A 21,340-nucleotide genomic window follows, 5' to 3' on the forward strand; every position below is an offset into this window, starting at 1 on the left:
CGCACTTGTTGTGCTAGTCCGGCTGCACCCTTGGGCGACTTTTGCACGGATAGTCTTCGCGGAAGACTTCGATTTTTCGCACTTGTTGTGCTAGTCCGGCTGCACCCTTAGGCGACTTTTGCGCGGAGTTGTCGCACGCGAGGGTAGCTAGCGCTGGGCCTCGCAGTGACTTTGTATTGGTCGAATGTCGAAAACCGTCGGCGCGGTTTTTTTTCGACGTAGATTTTTGCGGGGGATTTTTCACTTGTATATTACATGACTCCGCCTCGTTAAAAACCTCACCCCCGGGAGGAAAAGAGTGCGGGCCAGAATAAAATTGTTTTTGCGAATTACAAGGGCGAGCTGGCCCTGATGAGTCAAACAGAAAATTTGCGGAGATTATCGATGTTCCAGGAATGCTCCAAGTCTTCGCCGTTTGGCGTTGCGAGCCTGTATGCGCTGGGGGAGGCCTTCGTCTTGACAATGAAAGGGCCCTCCCACTTGGGCTCCAGCTTGCCCCTGGACTCTGTCCGAGCTGTTCGGACGAGTACGAGGTCCCCTTCGCTGAATTCCCTCGGGATGACTGCGTGGTCGCGCCATGCTTTTGTCTGGGCTTGGTATTTATTTAGAGCCTGTAGAGCGAAGACTCGGTCTCCATCGATAAGATCCTTCGAAGTGGGTTCGTCCACGTCGGGGACAGCTGACGAAACTGTTCGCGGGGACCCATGTTTTATTTCTTGTGGGGTCATGGCCTCCGATCCATATAGAAGGCGGAAAGGGGTGAACCCAGTCGCCCTGCACTCAGTCGTGTTTAGCGCCCAGACCGCCTCAGGTAATAAATCGGCCCACCTGCCTTTTTTCGTCGAGGAGCATCTTCTTGACAGTTGTGAAAATTTTTCCGTTGGCGCGTTCCACAACTCCGTTGGACTGCGGGTGATATACTGAGGCGAAGGCAAGCTTGGTGCCAACGGAGAAGCAAAAATCCTTGAAGTCTTGGCTGTCAAACTGCTTGCCGTTGTCAACTGTTAGTTCGGACGGTACTCCGAAGCGGGAAACAATGTTTTGCCAAAAGAATTTCTGTGCAGTATTTGATGTTATTGTGGAAACAGCCCTCGCCTCGATCCATTTGGTAAAGTACTCGACAGCGACGAAGGTGAACTTGAGGTTCCCCTGAGCCGTGGGCAGGGGCCCGACGATGTCCAGGCCCCAGCGCTGGAGAGGCCATGTGTGGGCGATCAGTTTTGTGAATTGCGAGGGGCTGCCTGATCGAGGAGAAAACTTCTGGCAGGCTTCGTAGGACCTTGTGACCCGATTTGCGGCGCAGATCATTGCGGGCCAGTAGAAACCTTGGCGGATCACCTTTGCGGCTAGGGCCCTTGGCCCTGCGTGAGAGCCGCAAGTACCACTGTGGACTTCGCGCAGGATCTGGACGCCTTCGGTCTCGTTGACACATTTAAGCATTGGCTGACTGACCCCCATCTTGTAGAGTTGGCCCTCAATCAGTGCGAAGTCCCGGCTTCGATGTTTGAGGCGCTTGGCCTCGTTGATGTCGGTTGGGTGGTAGTACCCCTGTAGGAACAGGGTTATTGGTGCTCGCCAGTCTTCGGTCATAATAAGGTTAACTATGCGGTGGCCCTCGCTGTCATTGGTTATTTGGAGCCCTTCGGGGCTCCGGACGGCTGGCGTGCCGATAACATGGTAGAACACGTCGGAGGGCAGGGACTTGCCTCTGGCAGCAGCCTTGGCCAATGCGTCGGCTTCTTCATTCTTGGCCCGGTCCACATGCTGCAAGGTGAATCCCTTAAATTGTCTCTCGAGACTTCGGATGGCCGCGAGGTATTGCATAAGTGCGGGGTCCTTTGCTGCATAGTCTTTCTCGACTTGGCCGACGACTACTTTGGAGTCTGTTCTGACAATGCAGGTGGTGACACCGAGGGCCCTCAGCTTGCGGAGGCCGAGGATGACGACTTCGTATTCTGCTATGTTGTTTGTGCATCTGTCAGATTCCAGAGCGAAGCTGAGGCGTGCCGCGTATCTGTGCTTGACCCCGGCGGGTGAGGTGATAACTGCAGCGGCGCCTGCCCCCGCATGGCACCATGCGCCGTCGCAGTGGATCGTTCAAACCTTCTCTGCGGACGGGTCCGGCTGTGTTATTGGCCCAGTCCAGTCGACGACGAAGTCTGTCAGAACTTGTGACTTGATGGCTGTCCTGGGCTCGAAATTGATGTGGTAGCCGGAGAGTTCGGCCGCCCACTTGACAATCCTGACCGATGCCTCCGGGTTTCTGAACAATTCACCTAGTCCCCTATCTGAGGTGACCCGGACCTTGAATGCTTCAAAATAGTGGCGCAATTTGCGCGAAGACATAACAACTGCATAGGCAATCTTCTCCAGTTCCGTCATGTTACATTTGGATGGTGTTAGCACTTCGGAGACGTAATAAACTGGGCACTGCCTGATCACGCCCTCGACAGTCTGCTCCTGCACCAGTGCCACGCTGACCGCATGCGGCGAAGCCGCAACATAGAGCAACAGGGGTAGCGAAGAGTCGGGGCTTGTAAGTACTGCCAACTCCGACAGGTACTGTTTTAATGAGGCGAAGGCCGCTGCCTGCTCTGGTCCCCAAGCGAAGTCTTTTGTGCCACGTAGAGTTTTGAGGAAGGGGAGACTTCGCTCAGCGGATTTGGAGAAGAATCTGTTGAGGGCGGCCAATCTGCCCGTCAGGCGCTGGACGTCTTTGGCTGACTACGGGGGCGTCATGTTGATGATGGCCTGAATTTTGGTTGGGTTGGCCTCGATGCCGCGGTGTGATACCAGGTAGCCCAATATTTTCCCCTGGGGAACGCCGAAAACGCACTTTTCGGGGTTCAGGCGAAGTCGTGCGTCCCGCATGTTCGCGAATGTCTCGGCGAGGTCAGCAAGATGGTCCTCCTTGCTCCTGCTGGCGACGACGATGTCGTCCACATATGTGAATATATTTCTGCCGACTTGCCCCTCGAGCACTGTTTTGGTAAGCCGGGAGAAGGTGGACCCGGCGTTCTTGAGTCCCTCCGGCATTCTGATGAAGCAATATGTGCCGAAGGGTGTTATGAAGCTGGTGCTGGCCTTGTCTTCCTCCTTCATATATATTTGATGGTATCCGGAGAAGCAGTCGAGGAGTGACATGACTTCGCACCCGGCCGCGCTATCGACTATTTTGTCGATCCGAGGCAGCGGGAAGTTGTCCTTTGGGCAGGCCTTGTTGAGACTGGTGAAGTCGATGCACATTCGCCACTTGCCGCTCTTTTTCTGCACCATCACAACGTTGGAGAGCCACGTGGGGTAAGCCACTGGCTCGATAAATTTGGCCTCCAGGAGGTGATGTACCTCGGCCTTGGCGGCTTCTGTCTTCTCGTCGGACATTTTGCGGAGCCGCTGTTTTTTCGGTCTCACCGAAGGGTCGATTGCCAAGCTGTGCTCAATTATGGATCGGCTGACCCCGACCAGGTCGAGGGCGGACCAGGCGAAAACGTCTTTGTTCTTGGACAAGCAGCACATGAGTTTCTCCTCGTCATGCGAAGTGAGGTCTTCGCTGATGGTGACTGTCTGCTTGGGCGTGGCCTGGTCGAGGGGAACAGTCTTGGTCCTGTCGTTGCTCTGCAGCTGTGCCTTGTCGTGTTCTTTGTCGGTTGGGCTGGCGGACGCAGGGACCTCGCGCTGGGCCGTGAGGCAGTGAACATTTCTTTGCCCGGGGACGAAGTCCCGCTCTATATTGCGCGCAGTCTGCTGATTGCCGTAGACCGTGATGGCGCCTAACGGACCTGGTATCTTCATGCACAGGTACAGTCCGTGAATGGCTGCCTCAAACTTGTTGATGGAGCCCCGACCCATGATGGCGTTGTATGGATACACCATATCGACGATGTCAAAGGTTATTTGCTCACTTCGGGCATTGGGTGCTACACCGAAGGAGAGAGGCAACTCTATTTTGCCGACAGGAAAAGTGCCCTTGCTGCCGAAGCCATACAACGGGTTGTCCGAAGGCTTGAGCAGGCTGTGGCTTATGCCCATGCGGTCGAAGGCATGGAGGAAAATGATGTCTGCTTGACTGCCATTGTCGACTAGGACTTTGTGTAGGTCCCAGCCTGCTACGTTGCAGTTGATAACCATGGCGTCGATGTGGGGGGCGCTGCGCAGGTCGACGTCTCGGGCGTCGAAGGTTAGCGGTACATGGGACCACTTCGTCTGCACGACTGGACCGGTGATGGCGACGTGGTTGATGCTGCGGTAGTGGTCCCGCTTCTGCCGCTTTGTGTCGAAGTCGGTGCTGGACCCCCAGTGATCATATGAATGACTCCGCGATACGGCTGATCGGCGAAGTCTTCTTGTTTTGGGGCGTGGTGGTGGGGGAGGTACGATTTGTACTTCCTGGTGGTGTTGGTATGCGTGGTGCGGTGGATGCGGGGCGGGGGGCGTGAATGTATGGTGGAGGGGGTTGCTGATAAGTGTGCGCGACAACTCTAGGGTTGTCGGCTGGCTGCGCCCGTGCCATCCTGTCTTTGGTGGCCTTCGTCTCTGGGCAGTCTCTGGTTTGGTGGGCGCAGTCTTCGCCGTGAAAAAGACAGTAGAAACGGCGCGGCGGCTGCGCACGTCCCCGACCCGTACCGCGAGTTCCATTTCCGTGGCCCTGGGGGGGATAATCCTGACGGTGAGGGGCGTCACCAGCGGGGTGCTGGTTGGCGATGTTGTGCACCTGCTGCTGATTGCGGCCGTCTCGACCGGAGTCTGGCCGCGGAGCTCTCGTCCACGTGCGGCTGGACTGTGGAGCATCTTTGGGTTTCCTCTGAGACTCAACCTTGCGCTGGTGGAGCTCTTCGGATTTGGCGTATTTTTCAAATAGCTGATATAATTCCTGGAGGTTCTTGGGCGGATCTCTGATGCAGTGGCTGTAAAGGACGCCGGCTCGAAGGCCACTGATGGCGTAGTGGATGGCGATCTGGTCATCGACTGAGGGCAGCTATGACTTGAGTGTTAGAAACTTGCGGTAATACTCCCGTAGAGTCTCTTTTTCCAGCTGCTTGCAGAGTGAGAGTTCGGCCAAGGCGTCGGTGTCTGGGCGGTACCCTTGGAAGTTGAGCAGGAATTTGTCCCGGAGGCTTCTCCAGGAGTCAATGGACAACGGGGGCAACCTGGTGAACCAGGTGAGAGCTGGGCCCTCGAGGGCGATGATGAAAGACTTGGCCATCGTGGCGTCGTCCCCTCCGGAAGATGCAACGACGATCTGATAACTCATGATGTACTGTGCTGGGTCGGTGCTGCCGTTGTACTTGGGATAGGTCCCTGCCCGGAAGTTGGCAGGCCAAGGTGTCACTTGCAGGTGTGGCGCCAGGGGACTTCGCTCGTCGAGGTAGTTGACCCCTTGGAATGGCGCGGCGTGTGGGAAGGCGTGGTCGCGCTGGGGGAAGTGCAGGTCTTCCATTTGCGCGCGCTGTTGCAGGGGCGGCCCGTGCTGCAGGCCTTCGCGTATGTCTTCCAGTTGTGCGCGCTGCTGTAGGGGTGGCCCGTGCTGCAGGCCGAGGTAGCATTCGCGCTGCATCAGCGCGATCTCCTGCTCGAGGTCCTGGGCCTTCTGCTCTTCGTCGCGTATCATTTGCCGCACCTTGGCTAGTGCAGACACACGTTGGCGCTTGGCCTCCAGTATCTCTTTTTGCCGCTGGAGATTGCGGTTCTTGATGCTCAAGGCGCGCAGCTGTAGCTGTTCTTCTGCTGAGACGCCGAGGACTTCGCCGTCTTCGGTGAGGTCCGCGCCCTCCGGTGGAGCGAAGCCTGGGGGAGGTTGCGGTTGTCCTTCAGGGCCGCAGGTGCGGAGTGCATCGTCTTCAGTGGCTTCTTGGTGAGTGGTGCTGGTAAGGGCGAGGGCCTTGCCCTTTTTTGCGGCCAGTAGCGCTGCCTTCGCAGCCTCGTCAGCCTTCGAGCTAGCTTTCTTGGGTGCCATCGCGGGTGGTTTTTTCGTAGCACGAACGGTGGGCGCCAAATGTTGGAACTTGCTCTTCGGCGCAAGGTGATCCAACGGGGGAGTGTAGTGACGTAAACAGGGTTTTCGCACGAGATGGCAATAGCTCTGTTAATCTAGCCTCTCAAGGGCACTGTGCGGGGGTATTTATAGGTGTCCGGGTGCCCAGCGTCCCGTGTTAAGGACGCATGTGCCCTCAGACACCTAGGTTATCCCCGGAATATTCCCATAAAGCGGGGTTACAGACCGTAATTACAGAGAGGCCTTTACAAATTAGGCCCGTAACGCGCAACGGCCACGCAGGGCCTGTTACAATGGGCCGGATCACACGCGGGCCTCCATTCTGGACGAGGTCGCAGGATGAGACGACCTCGTCGCGGGTCTTCGTCCAGCGGCGTATGAGACGAAGGGTAAGTCTGCCCGTCGTCTTGTCACCGTTGGTGCAGCGAGTACGGCGAAGGCCTCGAGCGAAGGGTGGCGTCTTTGCCTTCGCCCCAACAGAGAGATTGACAATTGTTTTCTTTTCTAGAAGCTGCCTTTTCTTCCTTGTTGGGCTTGTAGCTACTTAGGAATGCCCGTCTTAGGTTCAATCATTGGCAATATAGTCTTTATTTATTTATAAAGAAGGCATGATGTTACTGTTGAAAAATGTTGGTGGCCTACTGGCTTTATGTAATATCAACTAAATCATATTGACCTAATACACAATACAATGATTGACGTTGTGACTGTCGTCATCTTATTTTAACTATGAGCTCCCTTTAAATATAGTCTCACGGGATACCTTCCTAATGTTGCATTAGCCTAATTGAAAAAGGATTAATTGCATACATGCCACTCTACTTTTGTAAAATTAGATGGTTAGTTCATTTTGATGCCATGGAGTGGCATGAAAATGAACTAGTTTCTAACTTTTCAAAATGAACTAGTTTCTAATTTACATGTATGTACTCAAATGTTCAATCTCTTGACCAGATTATCTTTGTTGTATTCTAAAAAAATGTTGCAATTGGACCTTTACTGCTGTCTCAGCATATGTTGGTGCAGCATAGCTTGGTCCCAAGTCCAGGTACAAGGAGGAGGGTTGCATTAGACGTGGCGAGCCAGCTATAAAAACTTAGCCACTCAAAATGGATATGAAACCCAATAGAAAACCGTTGGGGCGTAACCCTCTTAGCGATACGCCATATCGGAGCTCGGGTATGGTGTTAAATGGGCAAGGGCCGGGACGCCACCCCCTTGGTGGCACGCCGTGTCGTGATCTGTATGCGGTGTCAAGTGAGCAAGGACGGGTTGTCGCTTCCTTAGTGGCGCGCTACATCGGCGCCCGGGTGTAGTGACAAATGTGCAAGGGTCTTCGCATCTGTCAACGGGTGTGAGGGGTAAGGAAGCTAGTTGAGCCGACTAGGATCCATGTAGGTAGTTGGAACGTAGGGTCCCTTACAGGTAAGCTAAGAGAGTTAGTCGATGCAACGAGAAGGAGGCGTGTTAGTATCCTATGTGTCCAGGAGATAAAATGGAAAAGGCAAAAAGCGAAGAAGGTGGAGGACACTGGTTTCAAACTATGGTACTCAGGAACAGTGGCAAACAAAAATGGAGTAGGTATCCTGATTGATAAGACCCTCAAGGATGGAGTGGTGGACGTCAAAAGGCAGGGAGATAGGATTATCCTAGTCAAACTAGTTTTGGGGATGTAGTCTTGAACATTATAAGTGCATATGCCCCTCAAGTTGGTCTCAGTGAGAGCAAGAAGAGGAAGTTCTGGGAACTTAGATGGCATGGTTCGAGCGGTACCCACCAATGAGAAGCTTTTCATAGGAGGAGATCTCAATGGTCATGCAGGTTCAACAAATTTAGGTTATGAGCTGGCTCATGGAGGTTTCGGGTATGGTAGCAGGAATCAAGAAGGAGAAGATATTTTGGATTTTGTTGTAGCCTACAACCTAGTGATAGCCAACACTTTCTTCAGAAAGAGAGATTCTCATTTGGTGACTTTTAGCAGTGGCCATCTTTCGAGCCAGATCGACTTCGTGCTCACAAGGAGAGAAGATAAACAAGCTTGTTTGGATTGTAAGGTGATACCTAGAGAGAGTGTTGTGCCCCAAGCCCCCAACCTAGAGAGAGTGGTGGCTGACTTCCGTTTTCGGATCAGTACCCATAGGGTTAAACAAGCCAAAATTGCAAGGACGATGTGGTGGAAACTCAAAGGGGAGACATCCGAAGTTTTTAGGGAAAGTTTTTGTGGAGGACGCTTGGTCCGAAGAAGAAAATGCAAACAACATGTGGGTCAAGATGGCAACTTGTATTGGGAAGGTGGTGTCAGAGGTGTTTGGAGTGACCAAAGGGAGCAACGGTGAATCTAAGGATACTTGGTGGTGGACGAAGGATGTTCAAAAGGAAATAAAGGAGAAGAAAGAATGTTACAGGAGCTTGTTCCATGACAGGAGCGCGGTCAACATAGAGAGGTATAAGGTGGCAAAGAAGACTGCAAAGCGAGCTGTGAGTGAGGCAAAGGGTCGAGCCTATGATGATCTTTACCGAAGACTAAGTACAAAGGAAGGTGAGAAAGATGTCTATAAGATTGCTAGGATTCGAGAAAGGAAGACGAGGGACCTCAACCAAGTTAAATGCATTAAGGATGAGATGGATCAACTCTTGGTGAAAGGACAAGACATCAAACGGAGGTGGCAGAGGTATTTTGACTATCTTTTCAATGGTGAGAATGAGACCATGGACATCCAATTGGATGACTCTTTTGATGATCTAAATAGATGCTTTGTACGTAGGATCCAAGAATCAAAGGTCAAAGAAGTTTTAAAGAGGATGAAAGGGGGTAAGGCGATGGGCCCGTATGGTATCCCAATAGAGGTGTGGAAATGCCTTGGGGATATTGCTATCGTTTGGCTAACCAAGTTGTTCAACCATATTTTTCGATCAAACAGGATGTCCGATGAGTGGAGGAGTACATTAGTACCAATCTTCAAGAATTAGGGAGATATTCAAAGTTGTACCAACTATCGAGGGATTAAGCTCATGAGCCACACTTCGAAGCTATGGGAGAGAGTTATTGAGCATCGCCTGAGAGGAATGACACATATCACCATGCACCAATTTGGATTCATGCCTGGAAGGTCAACCATGGAAGCAATTTTCTTAATAAGGCAGGTCATGGAGCGATATAAGGAGTAGAAGAAGGACTTCACATGGTTTTTATCGACTTGGAAAAGGCCTATGATGAAATACCTAGGAATCTCATGTGGTGGACATTGGATAAGCATAAAGTCCCAACAAAGTATGTTACGCTCATCAAGGACATGTATGACAAGGTTGTGACTAGTGTCCGAACAACTGGTGGTGATACAGATGTTTTCCCGATTAACATAGAACTACATCAAGGTTTAGCTTTGAGCCCTTATTTATTTGCCTTAGTGATAGATGAGGTCACGAGGGATATACAAGGAGATATCCCTTGGTGTATGCTTTTCGCTGACGATGTAGTTCTAGTAGATGAAAGCCGGGAAGGAGTAAATAGAAAGCTAGAGTTATGGCGTCAGACCCTAGAGTCAAAAGGATTTAGAATTAGCAGGACCAAAACCGAGTATATGAGATGTGACTTTGGTACTACAATTAGTGAGGATGGAGATGTAAGTTTGGGAGGCTAGGTAGTACCAAAGAAGGACACCTTCCGTTATTTGGGATCGATGCTACAGAGAGATGGGGATATTGATGAAGATGTTAGCCATAGAATCAAAGCGGGGTGGATGAAATGGCGTCAAGCATCGGGAGTCCTATGTGACAAGAGAGTGTCACAGAAGTTGAAAGGCAAGTTCTATAGGACAACGATTAGGCTTGCTGTTGGAGACTTATTCTCAAATGCTATGAATTAAGAACAAGGCAACATAAAATGTTAAATGTTAACGTCCTTCGTCCACTAGGCATTATTCCCTTGAGGATAATGAACCTTGGACGAAGGTTGATGAGAATATAATTACGAAGGTTAAGTCTTCGTAATTGAATTTTAATAGATTGTATAAGATAACATAAAATAAAGGATATCAAAGGTAAATGAACCATATTATATTTACTTAATATATTGAATCATTGAATATAGTTATACCTCTGCCTTGACAAAGATTGGTTCCTGAACGATGCGATTGTAATTACAAGAATGCGTGAACAGTAAAGGAATACTGTTCACTATTTATAGACACAGGACACAGCCTGTGAAGAATTACAATTATGCCCCTCATAAAAGTTTACAACATTGACTCAGATCTTTATGGACTAAAAGGTCATTCTATCTTTAAGTCGGTTTGTAATACCGAAGCTTCATGAAGAGAAACCTTCGGCCATCTCATACAAACAGCTTCAGCCGAAAGCCGCTTCTTCCTACAAGACCTTCGGCGACGAAGCATAGTCCCAACAGTAGCCCCTTTCGCGGTGCTAGATCGTTTTTCGTAACGAGCTTGATCCGTGAAAAAAGTCTCTTAAGCTTCGGTGAGCCGAAGGTCCAAAAAACACCTTCCCTGAGCTCGTTGTCGAGAAACGATTCAGTTTCCCAGCACGTAGCGGTCCCACCTTGCAGAGTTACTGTTTGTCTCAGCGGTCCACCACGCAGCGAGTGCAAGCGGGTGTCCGCCTGGTGTAAAAATCCTGGCGCTTCGCCTTCTTACCTGCAGTACTATATAAACAGACGAGTAGGTGTGAAGTTACCACAGCATTCATTGCTATTTGCACTGTTTTGCTGCCAAAATTTTTAACCATCGCCGAAGCTTGACTCTCGGAATCGAACGAAGCTCCAACTTGAAGCCTGCTTCGACAGAAGAAAAAACTTCGGAAGAAAAAAATATTTAATTTCCACAAATTCAGAATTAAATGGCCAGAGTGCGTTCTACCGCTAGGGTTGAGCGTGAGGGGGACGAAGCTGAAGGTTCGGAGACTATTCCCATTTCCGAAGCGATGCAACGATCCGGGCTGGTAACTTCGGAAAAGATCCCCAGTGATGATGCAGAACAAGCAGAACAGGCAACTGCCGAAGCAGAAGAAGAAAATATTGAGGAAACTGATCCCGAAGATGATTATCGTATTGCCATGCCGAGCAAGCCCAGCCACTTGGACTTCGGAAAGTCTACTGTTTCGAAGGCTGATCTCTCCAAGATGGTAAAGTCGGGCTTTTTCAGTGAAAATCAGAAGAAGCTATTACGCTTCGGGGGAGAAGAAACTACCCCAAAGTCGGAGAAGGATGAAATAGTCATTTTCAAGAGCTTTCTAAAGGCTGGATTAAGATTCCCCCTACATGGGATTATTGCAGAGGTACTGAAGAGATTTGGTATCTACTTTCATCAGTTGACTCATAACGCTATCGTTAGGCTTAGTGTTTATATCTGGGCACTCCGAAGCCAAGCGGTGGAGCCGTTTGCGGACAGCTTTTGTCGAGTTCACGAGCTGCACTATCAGACGAAGGCTAGAAAAGATGGATTGCATGACAATTTTGGTTGCTATAATTTTGCTTATCGGAAAACCACAAAGTTTCCTGTAATCAGTTACCGAAGCAAATGGGCAGCAGGCTGAAAGTCGGAATGGTTCTATGTCAAGGTTGATGATGACAAGGAGAAGCTTGTGCAAAGTCCACTTGAATTAATCTTCGGAGAAACCCGACCTCGTTGCAACATGACACCAGAAGGTCCAACCCAACAAGCGTTGGATGAATTCAGAATTATTGCAGAGCATATCAGTACAAGAGACCTGGTTCAGGAGTTTTTGGCTTTCAAGGTTTTTCCTAGTTTAAAAGAATGGGAAATGCCGAAGCTAAAGGGGGAGAAGAAAAAAGGTGAACTTGTGCGTTTACCTTACTATTTCAAGTTTAAGAAATACTTTAAAACACCTTGCCAAGAGTGGCTGAATACAATTGAAGTAATGTGCAATGAAATACTTGGCAATTACTCCAAAAAAGAAGATCAGTTGATGACTGCGGCCTTCGGCACCCGTCCGAAGCGAAGACTGAATCGAGTGCTGGACGCCTTGGGTTTTGAATACCCTGACTATGAAAATCTGAATAAAGGTGTCGGGGGCCAGAAAAGGAAAAGGATAACTGAAGCCTTAAATGAAGATGAGAAAGAACCATCAAAAAAGAAAATTCCGAAGAAGAGGAAAGCGTCTTCTCCGAAGCAAAAAATATCCGATGAAGAAGAAACCCCCGCATCACCCTCTACCACTGACGTGGAGGAAATTTTGAAGGTAATGACTGCATCCCTGCCTGCGAAGTTAAGTCCATTGGGGCCTCAACTGACAAAGTTTTTTCAGAAGGAAAAGGAGCCCGAAAAAACGAAGAAAACGACTAAAGCAAAGAGACAAAGAATCATCACTGTGACAGAGGTTATTGACAAGACACCACCAAGAGCTTCAGCTCAGAAGACACCAGCGGCTGAGGAAAGAACAAATATTGAAATCACACCTTCGGAGGTCGCGGCTGCCGAAGCTGCCTCAATTGAAGATTTGAACCTGAAAAGCACAATCGAACACATCGACAAAATACTGCTAGACATGGCCACAGAAAAAGCTACCACTGCCGCCGAAGAGGCTATGGCCGCAGTGCCGGGGAAAGAAAAGGAAATTGTTGACGAAGCTTCAGAGGACGAGGCACTATGCTTCGTCGCCGAAGGTCTTGTAGGAAGAAGCGGCTTTCGGCTGAAGCTGTTTGTATGAGATGGCCGAAGGTTCCTCTTCATGAAGCTTCGGTATTACAAACCGACTTAAAGATAGAATGACCTTTTAGTCCATAAAGGTCTGAGTTAATGTTGTAAACTTTTATGAGGGACATAATTGTAATTCTTCACAGGCTGTGTCCTGTGTCTATAAATAGTGAACAGTATTCCTTTACTGTTCACGCATTCTTGTAATTACAATCGCATCGTTCAGGAACCAATCTTTGTCAAGGCAGAGGTATAACTATATTCAATGATTCAATATATTAAGTAAATATAATATGGTTCATTTACCTTTGATACCCTTTATTTTATGTTATCTTATACAATCTATTAAAATTCAATTACGAAGACTTAACCTTCGTAATTATATTCTCATCAACCTTCGTCCAAGGTTCATTATCCTCAAGGGAATAATGCCTCGTGGACGAAGGACGTTAATATTTAACATTTTATGTTGCCTTGTTCTTAATTCATAGCATTTGAGAACAAGTCTCCAACATTGGCGCCCACCTCCGGTGAACTCACTTCCACTTTTTTGAGCTGATGGCTTCGTTCAACGATAAAGCTGGAGCTGCTTCGGCTCCGAAGCTGCTACTCCCGATAACAGGCGGTTCATGTTCAGAGCCAGCCAACAAGAAGCAGAAGAAGGAAGCACAGAGAAGGGTACAGCATGTTGGGGTGCAAGGACCCTTCATCAAGTCAAGATGGTCTCACATTCCTATTACCTTCTCCCAAGAGGACCTTCAACTCAAGGATTACCCACACAACGATGCCATGGTTATCTCTTGTGTTATCAAAGGATTTCTGGTCCACAATGTCTTGGTTGATACAGGCAGTGCAGCTGATATCATATTTGCTAAGGCCTTCAGGCAAATGCAAGAGCCAGAAGATAAGATTCATTATGCTACACACCCTCTCTGTGGCTTCAGAGGAAGACATATTGTAGCACTGGGCAAGATCACCATGTCAGTGACCTTCGGGTTCATCAACAACACTAGAACTGAGCAAGTGGTGTTTGACATTGTTGACATGGAATACCCTTACAATGCAATTATTGGTCGTGGCACCCTCAATGCTTTCGAAGCAATTCTTCATCCTGCTTATTTTTGCATGAAGATACCTTCGGATCAAGGACCCATCGCTATTCATGGAAGTTAGGAAGCTGCCAGAAGGGCCGAAGGAAACTGGACTGACTCAAAAGCAATCCATAACATAGATGGAGCTGAAGCTTGTGAACAGTACAAATTCAGAAGGGAGAAAGCAGCTTCAGCAGATCAGCCGAAGCCCATGCTCTTATGTGAGGACATAGCAGAGCAGAAGGTGCTGTTGGGCTCTCAATTATCCGAAGAACAGGAGAAAACCTTGATAAGGTTTTTGTTCAACAACAAAGATGTTTTTGCATGGTCAGCCAATGATCTCTGCGGAGTTAATAGGGATGTTATTGAACACTCGCTCAATGTTGACCCATCCTTCAGACCCAGAAAGCAGAGGCTTCGGAAAATGTCTGATGATAAGACCGAAGGTGCTCGTAATGAAGTCAAAAGACTCCTCAGTGCAGGAGTTATCAGAGAAGTAAAGTACCCAGAATGGCTAGCTAACACTGTTATGGTAAAAAAGGCCAATGACAAATGGCGAATGTGTATCGATTTTACAGATCTCAACAAGGCTTGTCCGAAGGACGAATTCCCATTGCCAAGGATAGACTCCTTAGTTGATGCAGCAGCTTCGTCAGAGCTTATGAGTCTTCTCGATTGTTATTCAGGCTATCATCAAATTTGGATGAAGAAGGAGGATGAGCCAAAGACCAGTTTCATAACCCCTAGTGGAACATATTGTTATCTTCGGATGCCTGAAGGGCTCAAGAACGCTGGAGGAAGTTTCAGCAGAATGACTGCGAAGGTTCTCCAATCTCAGATAGGCAGAAATGTGCTAACTTATGTTGATGATATCATTGTAAAAAGCACGAAGCAGGAAAATCACATTGCTGATTTGCAAGAGACCTTCGCCAGTTTTAGGCAAGCTGGCCTAAAGTTGAATCCAGAAAAATGTGTCTTCGGAGTCAAGAAGGGGAAATTTCTTGGATGCTTGGTTTCAACAAAGGGAATTGAAGCTAATCCAAGTAAAATTGAAGCTATATTTCGAATGGAGCCACCAACTACAAAAAAGGGGCCCAAAGATTAACAGGGAGGCTGGCATCTCTTAATAGATTTATATCCAGATCAGCAGAAAGAAATCTACCATTCTTCGAAGTACTGAAATCAGTCGAAGTCTTTCAATGGGGACCAAGCCAACAAAAAGCCTTCGAGGACCTGAAGCAATATTTGATAGATTTAACAACATTAACTCCACCAACGCCAGGGGCTCCGTTGTTATTATATGTGGCAGCTTCGCACTCAGCGGTAAGTGCAGCACTTGTCCAGGAGAAGCTTGACGGCCAAGTCAAGAAGCAGGTCCCAGTGTATTTTGTATCTGAAGTTCTTAGTATATCAAAGAAAAATTATACAGAATTAGAGAAGGTGTTATATGCTGTTTTGATGGCATCCAGGAAGCTTCGGCATTACTTTCAAGCATACAATGTTATTGTTCCTTCTTCGCAGCCGTTGAAGGATATTATGAGAAATAGAGAAGCTACTGGGCGGATTGGAAAATGGGCTGCAGAGCTCAATGAATTTTGCATTGATTATGTGCATAGATCTTCGATCCAGTCCCAAGCGTTGGCAGATTTTATCGCTGATTGGACGCCAGGGGCTCAGGATGAAGAAACAAATAAAGATGCCGAAGTATGGACAGTGTTCTGTGATGGGTCTTGGGGAACCTTCGGGGCAGGAGCAGCTGCTGTGTTGGTCTCGCCATCCAAAGTTAAAACTTGTTATGCGGCAAGACTCGATTTCAGTTGTACAAACAATATTACCGAGTACGAAGCCCTGCTTTTGGGTCTTCAGAAGCTAAAAGCAATGGGAATCAGAAGGGCCATTCTTAAAACTGATTCCCAGGTTGTTTCGGGTCATATCGACAAGAGTTGCAAGGCTAAAGATCCGAAGCTTGAAAAATATCTAGACATGGTTCGAAGAGTCGAAGCTTCCTTCGAAGGATTTTCTGTCAAAAATATCCCTCGAGGACAAAATGAGCATGCTGATTTGCTAGCTAAGTCAGCAGCACAGGGGCTGCCCTTACCTTCGGATGTGTTCTTCGAAACAATAAAGGCACCTTCAGTGGAACTTCTTGAAAGAGCAGTCCTCAATATATCTCCTGTTTATAGCGAAGATTGGAGAACTGAGATCATCTCTTACCTTCAGGGTAAATTCCTTTCAGATGACGAAACTTATAACAGGAGGATAGAGGCAAGAGCTCGTCCATATGTCATGATAGAAGGGGAGTTGTACAAGCATGGAGTTTGTGCTCCGCTACTCAAGTGTTTATCTAGAACCGAAGGCATAGAGTTGATGAAAGAAATACATTCAGGCCTGTGTGGATCTCACATTGGATCTAGGCCGTTACTTGGAAAAGTTTTCCGCCAAGGGTTTTATTGGCCGAAGGCAGCTTCGGATGCAGCGGAATTAGTTCAAAAGTGCGAAGGTTGTCAGAAATGTGCAAGAGATCAAAAACAACCTTCGTCCTTAACACAGCTCATACAACATATCTGGCCATTGCAAATGTGGGGCCTTGACTTGTTAGGTCCATTACCACCGACCCAAGGGAACTTAAGATATGTTGTAGTGGCTGTGGAATATTTTTCTAAATGGATTGAGGCAAAGCCTTTAGCCACAATAACTTCGGCCACCGTCCAAAAGTTTTTCTGGCAGAATATTGTTTGTCGTTTCGGGGTACCAAAGGCCATCACTGTAGATAATGGAACACAGTTCGATTCCGAAGCTTTCAGAGATTTCTGTGATCAAATTGGTACGAAGATCCATTTTGCATCAGTCAGGCATCCGGAGTCAAATGGACTCGTTGAAAGAGCCAATGGCATTATAATGACAGGAATAATGAAGTTAATCTTCAATCAACCTAGGGGAAAGTGGCCAGATCAATTAATCAAAGTGGTATGGAGCCACAACACAACAATATCAAGGTCAACAGGTTTTACTCCATTCAAACTATTGTTTGGTGACGAAGCAATAACTCCGGAGGAAGCCAAAACTGGATCAATAAGAGTAGTAGCTTCGGCAGAGTCAGATTCTGAAGCTGTTTATTCTGTGGAAAAAGATGCTATAGAAGGGATCAGGCTTCAAGCTGTGGAGAACATCAATAAGTATCAAGCCGAAACAATCAAATGACGTGATAGAAAAGTTCGGCTAAAGAATATTGAGCCTGGACATTTGGTGCTTCGGCGAGTGGCTAACCCAGATACAGTGGGCAAGTTGCAGTTGAAATGGGAGGGACCTTTCTTAGTAGCATCTTCGTCAAGACCCGGTTCATACAGATTGAAGGATATGGACGGCAACGACATTCCTAGATCTTAGAATGCGGATGAGCTTCGGCGATTTTATGTGTAACTTGATGTAATTTTTTATGTTTTTTCTTTTTCATGGCACCCTTTTCCTTTCTGAAGGGGGAGAAAGGTTTTTAATGGGGCCATCATATGTAATTTCCTTTTTTAGTTCTATAAGAGCAAAATCCCCCAAGGAATGTAAATGTAAAAGCTGAGAACGCACCATCGAGTGCCGAAAAGTAAAAGGCGAAGAAGCTCCAAAGTCGTTCCTAAGGGAATGCAGAGCTTACAGCGAAAAGTCAACGCTGATTCCGCCGAAAGTAAAAGGCGAAGAAGCTCCAAAGTCGTTCCTAAGGGAATGCAGAGCTTACAGCGAAAAGTCAACGCTGATTTCGCTGAAAGTAAAAGGCGAAAAAGCTCTAAAGTCGTTTCTAAAGGAATACAGAGCTGATGTGTGATTGTTTCTAAGGAAATAATGGCTGTGAGTATGGCTTCAGATATGTGTTTGGACATTCATTTGCACGTCACATTACATCAAAGCATTTGCATTCATAAGCATTCATCCAGGCATATGTAGGATAATCATCATCATGGCATAAGTGGTTGCTTCGGCAAAAAAAAAGAGCTTCTTCGTGTACAAAAAGGAGAGCTTCGGAAGAAAGGGAAATGTTGTTTTCTATGCTTCGCTGTGTACGAAAAGAAGGGAAGGTGTTTTTTTTCGCCTTCGGCTCAAAAAGATAATTTCGTCCACATCAAAGCACCTCTCATACATTAATGGAAGGATAAGAGCATATTACAAGGTATGAACAAAATTCATTAAAGACACGTTTAGTTACATTTACAAAAGTTATCTCAAAAGTTTCTTGAGTCTGTCTACAGTCTACTCCTATTTAATCTTCAAGGGACTTCAGCTTCGGCGACATTCTTAACCATCGGCTTCGGCTTCGTCATCCTACATGAATTAAGTTGTTGTAAGTAAAAATCGAGCTTTAAGGAAGAGGTAAGCACAAGGTATGACTTCTTACTGGTTCAAGATGACTCCGAGCTTCGTCTCCAGCTTTTTCTCGCCCGCCTTTTGTCCATATCATCTTTACAAATCTATTGGAAATAATTCGGGCGAGATCAGGAATGTCATCTAGGATTGATGGTGATAAAGTGAAATTGGGCCTATTGACAATCTTTCCATGATCGCAACCATCTTTTAAGAAAGCTGCAGCAGTGCCCCGAGAAGCTACCCAGGCACAGAAGTCACCGTGCCCGGCTATAACTTCGTCAAGCTCATCAATTTCACCCTCAATATGTTCGAAGGTCTTTGGTAAATCTTCAGCTGACGGGGTAAATTTCTCACTGCTGGCTCCAACTGAGTAGAAAATTTTTCTTAGTCGTTGAATACATTTGTTGCTAAATTCCAAACATTTTTCTTGAAGGCTCGTCAATAGTTTTTTCAAATCTGAATTTTGTTGAACTTCAGCTTCAAGTTTTGCATTAAGTTCTTGCTTTTCTTGTTCAAACTGCCCAGATTGGCAGAGAAGCTTCGTGTTCAGTTCTTTTATTTTAGCTTCGGCTTCCGCCAATAAACCTTCAGTTGCTTGGAGCTCGAAGTTCTTCTTCTCAATAGCAGCTGATTGCTCCTTTATTTTGCTTTCTAAATTTTCAATTATAACTTCGTGTTTCTTGTCTTCCAAATCTTGCTGCATTCTCAAAGCTTTGCTCAACAGCATACTCTGCACGAGAACAACCTTCGTTAGACATGTTTTCATTATTAAAAACAATAAAAGTTAAGGGAAAAGTAGTTCACCTTGAAATTGGAATAAAATAAACTACCAACGATATGTTGTCGTCGGTAGCGGCTAATGTCCGTTTCTAGCTTCGGAAAACCGATACTATTTGACAGAGTACCGATAACTTTGGCTCCAGTTTGATCTCGGATACAATCTAATTTTTCATCATCAATACCTCCGAAGAGGAGTGCTCCTGGTTTATACCCGCAAGATTTGGCATACTCTTTAAGCTCTTCTATTTCGGGTTTTGACAATTTTTCTCCAACTAAATTTTGAAACATGAAGGCCTCATCCTCTGAAGCTTCGTCAACAATTTCCTTTTCTTTCCCCGGCACTGCGGCCATAGCCTCTTCGGCGGCAGTGTTAGCTTCTTCTGTGGCCATGTCTAGCAGTATTTTGTCGATGTGTTCGATTGTGCTTTCCAGGTTCAAATCTTCAATTGAGGCAGCTTCGGCAGCCGCGACCTCCGAAGGTGTGATTTCAATATTTGTTCTTTCCTCAGCCGCTGGTGTCTTCTGAGCTGAAGCTCTTGATGGTGTCTTGTCAATAACCTCTGTCACAGTGATGATTCTTTGTCTCTTTGCTTTAGTCGTTTTCTTCGTTTTTTCGGGCTCCTTTTCCTTCTGAAAAAACTTTGTCAGTTGAGGCCCCAATGGACTTAGCTTCGCAGGCAGGGATTCAGTCATTACCTTCAAAATTTCCTCCACGTCAGTGGCAGAGGGTGATGCGGGGGTTTCTTCTTCATCGGATATTTTTTGCTTCGGAGAAGACGCTTTCCTCTTCTTCGGAATTTTCTTCTTTGATGGTTCTTTCTCATCTTCATTTAAGGCTTCAGTTATCCTTTTTCTTTTCTGGCCCCCGACACCTTTATTCAGATTTTCATAGTCAGAGTATTCAAAACCCAAGGCGTCCAGCACTCGATTCAGTCTTCGCTTCGGACGGGTGCCGAAGGCCGCAGTCATCAACTGATCTTCTTTTTTGGAGTAATTGCCAAGTATTTCATTGCACATTACTTCAATTGTATCCAGCCACTCTTGGCAAGGTGTTTTAAAGTATTTCTTAAACTTGAAATAGTAAGGTAAACGCACAAGTTCACCTTTTTTCTTCTCCCCCTTTAGCTTCGGCATTTCCCATTCTTTTAAACTAGGAAAAACCTTGAAAGCCAAAAACTCCTGAACCAGGTCTCTTGTACTGATATGCTCTGCAATAATTCTGAATTCATCCAACGCTTGTTGGGTTGGACCTTCTGGTGTCATGTTGCAACGAGGTCGGGTTTCTCCGAATATTAATTTAAGTGGACTTTGCACAAGCTTCTCCTTGTCATCATCAACCTTGACATAGAACCACTCCAACTTCCAGCCTGCTGCCCATTTGCTTCGGTAACTGATTACAGGAAACTTTGTGGTTTTCCGATAAGCAAAATTATAGCAACCAAAATTGTCATGCAATCCATCTTTTCTAGCCTTCGTCTGATAGTGCAGCTCGTGAACTCGACAAAAGCTGTCCGCAAACGGCTCCACCGCTTGGCTTCGGAGTGCCCAGATATAAACACTAAGCCTAACGATAGCGTTAGGAGTCAACTGATGAAAGTAGATACCAAATCTCTTCAGTACCTCTGCAATAATCCCATGTAGGGGGAATCTTAATCCAGCCTTTAAAAAGCTCTTGAAAATTACTATTTCATCCTTCTCCGGCTTTGGGGTAGTTTCTTCTCCCCTGAAGTGTAATAGCTTCTTCTGATTTTCACTAAAAAAGCCCGACTTTACCATCTTGGAGAGATCAGCCTTCGAAACAGTAGACTTTCCGAAGTCCAAGTGGCTGGGCTTGCTCGGTATGGCAATACGATAATCATCTTCGGGATCAGTTTCCTCAATATTTTCTTCTTCTGCTTCGGCAGTTGCCTGTTCTGCTTGTTCTGCATCATCACTGGGGATCTTTTCCGAAGTTACCAGCCCGGATCGTTGCATCGCTTCGGAAATGGGAACAGTCTCCGAACCTTCAGCTTTGTCCCCCTCACGCTCAACCCTAGCGGTAGAACGCACTCTGGCCATTTAATTATGAATTTGTGGAAATTAAATACTTTTTTCTTCCGAAGTTTTTTCTTTTGCCGAAGCAGACTTCAAGTTGGAGCTTCGTTCGATTCCGAGAGTCAAGCTTCGGCGATGGTTAAAAATTTTGGCAGCAAAACAGTGCAAATAGCAATGAGTGCAAAATGTTTTGCTGCCACAGACGAGTAGGTGTGAAGTTACCACAGCATTCATTGCTATTTGCACTGTTTTGCTGCCAAAATTTTTAACCATCGCCGAAGCTTGACTCTCGGAATCGAACGAAGCTCCAACTTGAAGCCTGCTTCGGCAGAAGAAAAAACTTCGGAAGAAAAAAGTATTTAATTTCCACAAATTCAGAATTAAATGGCCAGAGTGCGTTCTACCGCTAGGGTCGAGTTCAC

General features: G+C 47.0%; 1 protein-coding gene across 1 annotated transcript in view; it reads left to right on the forward strand.

Moving 5' to 3' along the window:
* Positions 1-21,340, forward strand: part of LOC100277287 (uncharacterized) — a 63,978-nt gene that overhangs the window by 8,212 nt on the left and 34,426 nt on the right.

Source organism: Zea mays, chromosome 2, assembly GCF_902167145.1.
Source record: "Zea mays cultivar B73 chromosome 2, Zm-B73-REFERENCE-NAM-5.0, whole genome shotgun sequence".
Taxonomy (NCBI): Eukaryota; Viridiplantae; Streptophyta; class Magnoliopsida; order Poales; family Poaceae; genus Zea; species Zea mays.